Below are 11,205 nucleotides of genomic sequence, written 5' to 3' on the forward strand. Positions count from 1 at the left end.
TTTTCTTTATTGATTAAGGTATTACGTGTGTCCTTATCCCCCTAATGCCCCCCACCAACTCATGCCCTCACCCCCCTGGTGTCTGTGTCCATTGGTTAGGCTTATATGCATGCATGCAAGTCCTTTGGTTGATCTCTTCCCCTTACCCCAACCCTCCTCTACCTTCCCTCTGAGGTTTGATGGTCTGATTGATGCTTCTCTGTCTCTGGATCTGTTTTTGTTCATCAGTTTATGTTGTTCATTATATCCACAAATGAGTGCTATCATGCAATATTTATCTTTCTCTGACTGGTTTATTTCGCTTAGCATAATGCTTTCCAATTCCATCCATGCTGTTGCAAATGGTAAGAATTCTTTCTTTTTTACAGCAGCATAGTATTCCATTATGTAGACGTACCACAGTTTTCTTTTCTTTTTTTAAATAAATCTTTATTGATCAGATTATTACATATGTTCCTCTTTTTTTCTCCCATAGCTCCCCTCCACCTGATTCCCCACCCCACCCCATGTCCTTACCCCCCACCACTGTCTTCATCCATAGGTGTAAGATTTTTGTCCAGTCTCTTCCCGCACCCCCCAAACCCCTTTCCCTCTGAGAATTGTCAGTCCACTCCCTTTCTATGCCCCTGATTCTATTATATTCATCAGTTTATTCTGTTCATCAACTTTTTTATTCACTTGATTTTTAGATTCACTTGTTGATAGATATGTATTTGTTGTCGTTTTGTTGTTCATAATTTTTAACTTTACCTTTTTCTTCTTCTTCCTCTTCTTAAAGAATACCCTTCAGCATATCATATAATCCTGGTTTGGTGGGGCTGAACTCCTTTAGCTTTTTCTTGTCTGTGATGCTCTTTATCTGACCTTCAATTCTAAATGATAGTTTTGCTGGGTACAGTAATCTTGGTTGTAGGTTCTTGCTGTTCATCACTTTGAATATTTCTTTCCACTCCCATCTGGCCTGCATAGTTTCTGTTGAGAAATCAGCTGACAGTAGTATGGGTACTCCCTTGTAGGTAACTAACTGTTTTTCTCTTGCTTCTTTTAATATTCTCTCTTTGTCTTTTGCCCTTGGCATTTTAATTATGATATGTCTTGGTGTGGTCCTCTTTGGATTCCTCTTATTTGGGGTTCTGTGTGCTTCCTGAACTTGTAAGTCAATTTCTTTCACCAGGTAGGGAAAGTTGTCTGTCATTATTTCTCCAAAAAGGTTTTCAATATTTTGCTCTCGCTCTTCTTCTGGCACCCCAATAATTCGGATGTTGGTATGCTTAAAGTTGTCCCAGAGGCTCCTTACACTATCTTCATATTTTTGGATTCTTTTTTTCTTTTTGTTTTTCTGGTTGGGTGTTTTTTGTTTCCTCATGTTTCAAATGTTTGGTTTGATTCTTGAGGTCCTTTGATCTACTGTTGAATTTCTGTATATTCTTTATTTCAGACAGTGTATGCTTAATTTCTAACTGGTCCTTTTCCATTTTTTTTTGGCATTCTCATTAAGATCTTTAAAGGTCTCACTAAGTTCCTCAGAGGTTTTTAGCAGATTCTTGAGTAATCTTTTAAATGTGGATTTGAACTCTATGTCCAGTAGTTTGCTTTCCTCAATTTCTTTCATTCATGACATGTTTCTTTGTCTCCACATTCTGGCTGCTTCCCTGTGTTCATGGAGTGGTTTTGTGTGGTAGGTGACTTATAGGGCCCAGTGGTTCAGCCTCCCCAATCACCTGAGGTGGATACTCTTGGTGCACCCCTTTGTAGGCTGAGTGCACAGTCTTGTTGTAGTTAAGCTTTGATTGCTGTTGGTATACTGGGAGGAATTGACCTCCAGGCCAATTGGCTGTGAGGACCTGCTGGGTCTATAACAGAAGAACTGCTGTGCTGGAGACAACCTTATGGGGCAGGACTTGTTTCAGTGGGGCTTTGGTGCTCACTGAGTCTGCCTCTTGAATGTGTCACTTATGGATGTGAGAAGTTGAAATCTGGTGTCATCTCACACTGACCACTAAGTACACTGGCTTCTGGATCTCCAATGGCGTGCAGGTCAGCTACTGTCTAAGGCCACCCAGCAGGAGCTACAGCGAGGTCTGCAGATTTCTCCTGGTCTGACCAGAGCTGCAGTTTGTTAGGTTAAGCTGCGATAGGGCAGGCCATTTATATGCAAAAGCTGCTGTGCACAGTTTGAGTGGGTTTGTGAACAGAGCGTGGCGAAGAGTGATGGCTGCCAGTCAGCCGTCTCTGCACCTCCGCATTTCCAAGTCCCCACGTCCCGTGCCCCAGCGCAGTAAACAATGAATCCTGCCTGCACCTCTGCAAGAAAGCCACCCTCACTTTCTGATCAAATGGCAGAAAGTCCAGCTTCTCCCCGTAGGGGTCTGGGTCCCAAGAGTCTCACCGGAAACTGGAGTTCAAAGTAATGGGGAGCTGTGTCTCCCTTCGGGTTGAAAGAAACAGTGAATCCCTGACCAGTTTGGCTCAGTGGATAGAGCATCGGCCTGCAGACACAAGGGTCCCCGGTTGGATTCCGGTCAAGGGCATGTACCTTGGTTTCGGGCACATACCCAGTGGGGAGTGTGCAGGAGGCAGCTGATCGATGTTTCTCTCATTGATGTTTCTCTCTATCCGTCTCCCTTCCTCTCTGTAAAAAAATAATAAAAAATATATTTTAAAAAAAGAAAGAAACAGCGCACCCAGTCGCCAACCGCCAGCCCGATTCGCACGCCTGCGTATCTCAGCTTTTCCGCACTTGTACACGTCTCAATGCTCTTTTCTCTTTCCTTCTAGTTGTAGAACTTCTACTCAGCCAGCTTTCCTGTAGTTCTGGGTGATAGACGTTTTGTCTTTTAGTTGTAGTTTTGGTGTGGTTGTGAGAGGCAGCACGTACAGGTGTATACCTTATGCCACCATCTTGGTTTCTCTCTCAGAAATTCCTTTCTTTTTAATGCAGTTATCCTTGTAGCATGGTGATGACATAGACATGTATTAAGTCCCATAGTAATTTCATTGGCAGAGGAGCGTCATGCCACAGCTCTTTAATTCAGCTCTATTTCAGGATGCCTCTTCACTCTCCTATGGTGTCTGAAAACTACTGTTGGAAAAATTATGTGGCTTTTTTTTAACCCTTGACAAATAGGGGGCTCATATTGGGAGTGCTATAGGCCCAGCACCCAACTTGTGGAATACAGCAGAGAGATCTTTCAAGACCTTCATAGTCTGAATTGGGAGAAGATGTAAGACTGATCCCAGCTGGCATGGCTCAGTGGTTGAATGTTGACCTATGAATCAGAAGGTCATAGTTGATTCCCAGTCAAGACATATGCCTGGGGTTGCAGGCTTGATCCCCAGTGTAGGGTGTGCAGGAGGTAGCCAATCAATGATTCTCATCATTGATGTTTCTATCTCTCTCTCCCTCACCCTTCCGCTCAATAAAAAAAATGTATTTTTAAAAATATATAAGACTGAGGGAGAAACCAAGATGGCAGCATAGGTAAACACCTAAATTGCTGCCTCGCACAACAATTTCAAAACTACAACTAAAAGAAAAAAACAGACATCATCCAAAACCACAGGAAGGCTGGCTGAGTGGAAATTCTACAACTAGAAGAAAAGCGAAAAGCACACTGAGACACAGAGGAGCTATGGAAGTAAAGGCAGAGGTACAAAGGTGTGCGTGCACGGAGTGGGCTGGCAACTGAGTACACGGCTGGCTTTCTCAATCGGGAGGGAGACAAAAGCTCCCGACTGCTCTGAACTCCAGTTCCGGGGGAGACTCTGGGGACCCAGACTCATACGGGGAGAAACTGGACTGTCTTGCAGGGGGCGAAACTCAAGGGCAGCTTTCTCTCAGAGTTGCTTGCAGTGATTACCACAGGACACTGAGACACAGGGGCCTATTAGGGCAGGGCTGACGGGAAGCCATTGAGGTTTACCCTGCCCTGAGACTCCGCCCCATTCAAACTGAGCACAGAGGCTTTTGCAAGTCTTCTCCCATAAGGGTGTCTCCAGCACAGAAGTTCTCCCAGCGTAGACACAGCTGATCCTAACAACCAATTGGCCTGGAGGTCAATTCCTCCCAGCGATACCAACAACAATCAAGGCTTAACTACAATAAGACTGTGCACACAGCCCACAAAGGGGTGCACCAAGAGTGTCCACCTCAGGTAACTGGGGAGGCTGAGCCACTGGGTCCTATAGGACACCTAGCACACAAAGCCACTCTCTCAACTCAGGGAAGCAGCCAAAATGCAGAGACAAAGAAACAAACCACAAATGAAAGAAATGGAGGAAAGCAAACGACTGGATATAGAGTTCAAAACCATGGTTATAAGGTTTTTCAAGAATTTTCTAGAAAAGGCTGAATAATTTAGCGAGACCCTCGAGGATATGAAAAAAGACCAACTAGAAATTAAGCATACACTGACTGAAATAAAAAATAATATACAGTGATCCAACAGTAGACTAGAGGATCGCAAGAATCCAGTCGAAGATTTGAAATACAAAGAAGCAAAAAACACCCAACCGGAAAAGCAAAAAGAATCCAAAAATATGAAGATAGTGTAAGAAGGGTCTGGGACAACTTCAAGTGTACCAACATCCGAATTATGGGGGTGCCAGAAGAAGAGAGAGAGCAAGATACTGAAAACCTATTTGAAGAAATAATGACAGAAAACTTCCCCCACCTGGTGAAAGAAATAGACTTACAACTCCAGGAAGTGCAGAGAACCGCAAACAAAAGAAATCCAAAGAGGACCACACCAAGACATATCATAATTAAAATGCCAAGAGCAAAAGAAAAAGAGAGAATATTAAAAGCAGCAAGAGAAAAACAGTTAGTTACCTACAAGGGAGCACCCATACAATTGGCAGCTGATTTCTCAACAGAAACTATACAGGCCAGACGGGAGTGGAAAGAAATATTCAAAGTGATGAACAGCAAGAACCTACAACCAAGATTACTCTACCCAGCAAAGCTATCATTCAGAATTGAAGGTCAGATAAAGAGCTTCACAGATAAGAAAAAGCTAAAGGAGTCCAGCACCACCAAACCAGGATTATATGATATGCTGAAGGGTATTAAGAAGAGGAAGAAGAAGAAAAAGGTAAAGATAAAAATTATGAACAACAAATACATATCTATCAACAAGTGAATCTAAAAATCAAGTGAATAAAAAATCTGATGAACAGAATAAACTGATGAATATAATAGAATCAGGGGCATAGAAAGGGAGTGGACTGACAATTCTTAGGGGGAAAGAGGGGTGGGGGGTGCGGGAAGAGACTGGACAAAAATCGTACACCTATGGATAAGGACAGTGGGGGGCTGGAGGGTAAGGGTAGAGGGTGGGATAAGAACCAGGTGGAGGGGAGCTATGGGGGCAAAGAAGAGGAACAATTGTAATTATCTGAACAATGAAGATTTATTTTAAAAAAATAAAATAAAATTCTGAGGCAAAAAATAAAGATATAAGACTGAGTTGACTGGACAGTTCCCATCGAGGCTTGTCTGTGTTACTGGAGATCTGCAAGATTCACCTTTGGGGAGTATCTGCCCCTGGGCACCAAGATGGATTCAGTCACTCATATTTTCAGCAAATACTGCATTTTCAAAGAAACTGAATACACCAAATTGGATTAATCATAATCCTTGATTTATCATACACTGTCATCATTAGGCCTGTGGTGGATCTTTTACATTTTACATGATTTTAAATAATATATTGAATACATCAATCCATCACAGAACACAAAATCTCCAGGTATAACTACTATACTTAATTTGTTCAAAAATTTAAATGAAATGGTCAAGTTTCATGGGTGGGAGAAGACTTTCCTTATCTACCAAAAAAAAAAAAAAAAAGAAAAGAAAAAAGAAAACAAATAGCCTGAATAGTCTTACAATTATTAAGAAAATGGAGCAGTCATGTAAAGTCTTCCCATAAGAAAAATAACAGGCCCAAAGGGCTTTAGAGAGAGTTCTGCCAGCCTCAGGGTTTAATAATTTCTATCTTATACAAACTCTTCCAGAGAGTAGAAAACAAGAAATGCTTCCCCAACTCATCCTACCTAATAAAATAGCAATATGCAAATTGACCGCACCTTCACTACACCCAAGCCACGCCCACCAGCCAAAGCTACGCCCACCACCCAATCAGGGTGAGTATGCAAATTACCCAACAAAGATGGCGGTTAATTTGCATACACTGAGGGAGGGAGGAGTGAAGACTGAAGACAACTTAGAAGGAAGAGGGAGGAAAAGCGGAAAGCAAGGTGGCTGCCAGAGGGAAAGCCCGGGAGGAGCGGGGCGGGGCGGAGCGGGGCGGGTGGCAGCGGCCTGAAGGTGTAGGTGAGGTGGCCGCAGCAGCCACTTGCAGGATTCTTCCTGCAAATGGGCTACTAGTAATAACTAAACAGATAATAACCAGAGGGGGAGGATTTCAGAGTAGGAAATAGGTCCTTTTCACTGATTAATATATACATAAAACTCCTAAATAAAATACCAGCAAAACAAATCTAATTGAGTGTGGGAATAAAGACAACACTATAAGTTGAGTTTATTCTAGGAATAAAGGATAACTTAATACTGATGAATATTTATTGAGCACCTACAAGGTACCAGCTGCTGATCTAACTCTTCAGGATGCAAAAGTGAAACAAACAAGCCTGGTCCCTACTCTCATGGAATCTATACTCTAATGTAGGAGACATTCAGTAAACACACACATTTAAACAGATAAGATTATTTTAGAGAACAGTAAGCGCTATGGAGGAAATACTATAAATCAATTCACAGAGAGTGACTGGAAGCATCTATAAATTGGGGACGTGACCCTTGTATAGAATAAGGAGGCAGCCTGGTAAAAACAGGGAGGAGTATGCCATGCAGATGATACAGCAAGTGCAGAAGCCCTGGGCTGGGGATGAGGTTGCCATCCTATATAATAAAGAGCTAATATGCAAATGGTCATCATGCCCTCATGCCTTAACTCCGTAAGGGCTCAGACACTCAACACTGGGGAGAGAGGAATGGGGACCAGCCAGGCACAAATGAGCTCGCAAGAGAGGAATGAGGAACAGCCAGCCTGCAACCCGTGAGGGGGACAAGCTGCCCGCCCTGTGGTCCCGGGCGCCAGTGGCTGTGCCTGCACCTGCAGCCTGGGAGAGGGACAAGCCACCCGCCCCTTGGTTCCTGGCGCCAGTGGCTGCGACCCAGGCAAAGCCACCCGTCCACAGTCCCCTGTGGCTGCGGCTAGCCCGGGTGAAGCCAGCCTGGGTCCTGAGTGCCTGCAGCTGGCCAGAGGGAGGGAAATCCGAGTCCCAGGTGCCTGCGACCGGCCGAAGGAGGGAATCCTGGGTCCTGGGTGTGGGGCGAGGCAGAGGTGGTTAGGGGTGATCAGGCAGGCAGGCAGAGGGTTAGGGGCGATCAGGCAGGCAGGCAAGCAGTCCCAGATTGTGAGAGGCACGAATTTCATGCACCAGGCCTCTAGTATTTAAAGAATAGAAGGGGGTAAGTTGGGTTGAGCCCAGGGAGAGAGATGACTATGACCACCTAACCGAGATGTGTCCTGGTTTGCAATACCTGAAGGAGTATCCTTAACTTTAGACTTTAAAAAACAATTTGTTAATATGCAGAAAAAGGATGTTATGGGAGAAGTGTGCTCTCAGGAAGTAGTCTTATTTCAAGAACTTAAGTAGCTAATTATCAAATGTGTCACCCTGGTGTTATACTTATTTGAGTCCCACTCTCCTCCCCAGACTCACCTAAACATGCTCCACCTTTCAGCATCTTCACTTCTTTTTAGAGCTAGTTCAGCTGTCTACTTCCTGGGTCCCACCCAAGCCATGAAGGTTGGCATGCTTCTTTCTGAAGTTTTCCTTCTAGAAATTAATAGATGTCTAGAGCTATGCAAGCAGGAGATGTTCCCCCACCATGACTGGAGACACCACTTTCTCTAATCCACCAGCCATTTCTTTGCTGCCTATAGCAGGCATTTCTGGGGTTCTGCTTGCCCCCCATCCATTCTCCACAGCGTCTGAACCACCCTACCCTATTGTATGTGGCTTTGGTGAGACCTTCCCCTCTTCACAGGGGTCATATGTGTGATCCATGCTAACAAATTAGATGCTCTCTCCATGAAAGTTCCATCCATTCCTTCCTTCATTCAATCTATGTATTGAGCTCCTACTGTGTTCCAGGCAATGTTAATCTTCATAAGAAAGACCAAAAGATGAAAAACAGTTTCTGACCTCTCATTCCAACAGTGGAACCCTCAAGAGATGTACTTTTTTTTTTTTCCAGAAGGGACCCTGTCCCTTGCAAACCTATATGTGCTTTTTCTTTAGATTCTGTGAGCTGCTCCAAATGCATCCATAAATTTCTCCCTTCTCCCCATTAAATTCATCAGAGTAGGTTTCTGTTACTTACAAACCCAAATTCCTAGTTGGCATAGTGGCTTACTGCCTAATTATAGATTTGGTTTCATCCATGCTTTGTCTTTGTACCTTATTCTCCATCCACCTGTAAAACAGTGTTTCACTTTTGAGTTCCCACCTTTAAATTCTAGTATCTAGCCTGCTGGTGACCCTAAGGAACTTCAACCTGGTGCCCACATCAGCATCAGTGACCTCACCACTCACACATTGGCCTGGTCCTATTAATCACCAACAATGGCTGGGCTGCTCACATTTGTTGTTATTTGTTTGTTTGTTTTTCTTTCTATTTTTCTAAGAGTTCTTTTTTTTTGTTCTTTTTGTTGACACTTTTAACCCCTGACCCCATTAGCCACATAGCCAGGACTACTCTCACACTAATTAGTATTCCTTTTTAGTCAGATTTATTTCCACATCTAATTAGAGACTATATCTAATCATTAATATCTCCTAACTTCTGGTCCCAAGGACCGGCTGGGTTCTTTTATTCTTGTTATCTTCTCTAATAAAATGGTAATATGCAAATTAACCATCACTCCGCTACATAAGCCACGCCCACCAGCCAAGCCACGCCCACCAGCCAATCAGGGCGAGTATGCAAATTAACCCAAACCAAGATGGCTACAGCCACAGAGAGCAAGGTTTCCCAGGTAACAGAGCAAGCCAAGTTTTCCATAGCCGTTGCAGGCCTAAGCCTCCACTCAAGCTACAAAGTTTCAATTATAGAAGGTAAACAAATTCAAACAAATGGCGGCAGAATGGAGCTTGAGAGAGCAGGCCAGGGTTGCTGGCGGCAACAGGGGAAGCAAAGCTTTCCGCACACCCTGGCCGGGCTCACCCGCTTAAGGCTACAAAGTTTCAATTGTAGAAGGTGAATTAACTGCCACAGAAATGGCTGCCGCCCCAGAGGGAACAGCAGACTTGGCTCCGCTCCAGGCTACAAAGTTTCAATTGTAGAAGGAAAATAAATCCCAGATACCAGGGCCTCTGCTTGGGTTGCCAGGGGGCGTGGCCAGCCTGCAAACCACCACAGGCCCCTCGCTCAGGCCTCCCCACGCCCCAAGGGAGCCCCACCCTGATCCGGGACACCCTTCAGGACAAACCAGCTGGCCCCCACCCATGCACCAGGCCTCTATCTTATCTAATAAAAGAGTAATATGCAGATTGATCATCACTGCAACACATAATATAGCTGCCCCCATGTGGTCAAAGATCCTGCCCCCATGTGGACACAAGATGGCCACTACAAGATGGCCAGCAGGGGAGGGCAGTTGGGAGGCACCTGGCCTGCAAGGGAGGGCAGTTGAGAGGGACCAGGCTTGCAAGGGAGGGCAGTTGAAGGTGATCAACCCTGCAGGAGAGGGCAGTTAGGGGTGACCAGGACGGCAGAGGAGGGAAGTTGGAGGTGATCAACCCTGCAGGAGAGGGCAGTTAGGGGTGACCAGGTTGGCAGAGGAGGGAAGTTGGGGGCAAACAGGCTGGCAGGGGAACAGTTAAGCATCAACCAGGCTGGCAGCGGAGTGGTTAGGGGGTGATCAGGCTGGCAGGCAGAAGCGGTTAGGGGCAATCAGGAAGGCAGGCAGGCAAGCAGTTGGGAGCCAGCAGTCCTGGATTGTGAGAGGGATGTCCGACTGCCCGTTTAGGCCCGATCCCGTCAGGATCGGGCCTAAACGGGCAGTCGGACATCCCTCCAGGAGTCCCAGATTGGAGAGGGTACAGGCTGGGCTGAGGGACAACCCCCCGCCATGCACGAATTTCGTGCACCGGGCTTCTAGTTATTTAATAATAGCCATATATATATATATATATATATATATATATATATATATTTATAATGTGAGGTGGCCCACAAATATAAATGCAAAAAAATTAATCAAAGGAAAAATAACATGAAGCCAGGGGTATATAACAATTTATTCCATGGGTCCTGTGTAATTGCTAAAGGTGAGTCCAAAACAGAAGCTCTGAGCCTCTTAGTAGCAAGAGTAAAAGAGGAAAGTTGCTTAGGGGGATTGACAGCTTTTTCTATAGAGAACTAAGAAAAAAATTTTATCCTCTATTATAAGCTTGATTCATGTGATTTCTTTGTTAACTACTTTATTCACAATACTAGCACAGTATCTGGCATATAAATACTCAATAAATCTTTTGGCTGACTTTCTATTGGGTCCTTATAAAAAGAATTATGTATTATAGAAAGTAGACTATGTCCTTAAATATGTCTCTACAATTTATAATGAAAATTACTATAGAGTTAGGGCAGAAGGTACTCGTTTTTATAAGCCAAATCAATGCAATCTAATGACATAATGTCAATATTCAGTTGACTAAAAGAAATCCATTCACTGTTCTGATGGTTTGGCCTGCTGGCTCATCCCAGCAGACTGCATGCAGCTTTTTATCATGTCAAAGTGCATAGGAATGAATAACTTCTAGGAAAAGGCTTCTTGGAGAAACAATCGCCAGAAAACAAAAATCCAGCTTCTGTCATCTGTTTCCACATCTCATGCAATAAAATAATCTCCCAATGGCAGTAAAAGCTTTCTTGTGCTATTCTCAGCTAGAAAGTGGTCTTAAAGCATTTTGAGAATCCTTTAACTTCCCCTGGCTTGCACCTCATTGCCCAGCTCTCATGAATTATGAACACAGGAAAATGGGGTTGAAGCTGGGAGCATGCAGGACCTTGCTCTGACCACTTCCCTTCATTCCCAGGCTGGAGCTTCAATTTGCAGTAATTCCTCCTTGGAGTAAACAATTTCTCTCCATGGAGGACCTGTCCCTGGC

The sequence above is a fragment of the Cnephaeus nilssonii genome (genome assembly GCF_951640355.1).
Source record: "Cnephaeus nilssonii genome assembly, chromosome: 3".
Lineage (NCBI taxonomy): Eukaryota > Metazoa > Chordata > Mammalia > Chiroptera > Vespertilionidae > Cnephaeus > Cnephaeus nilssonii.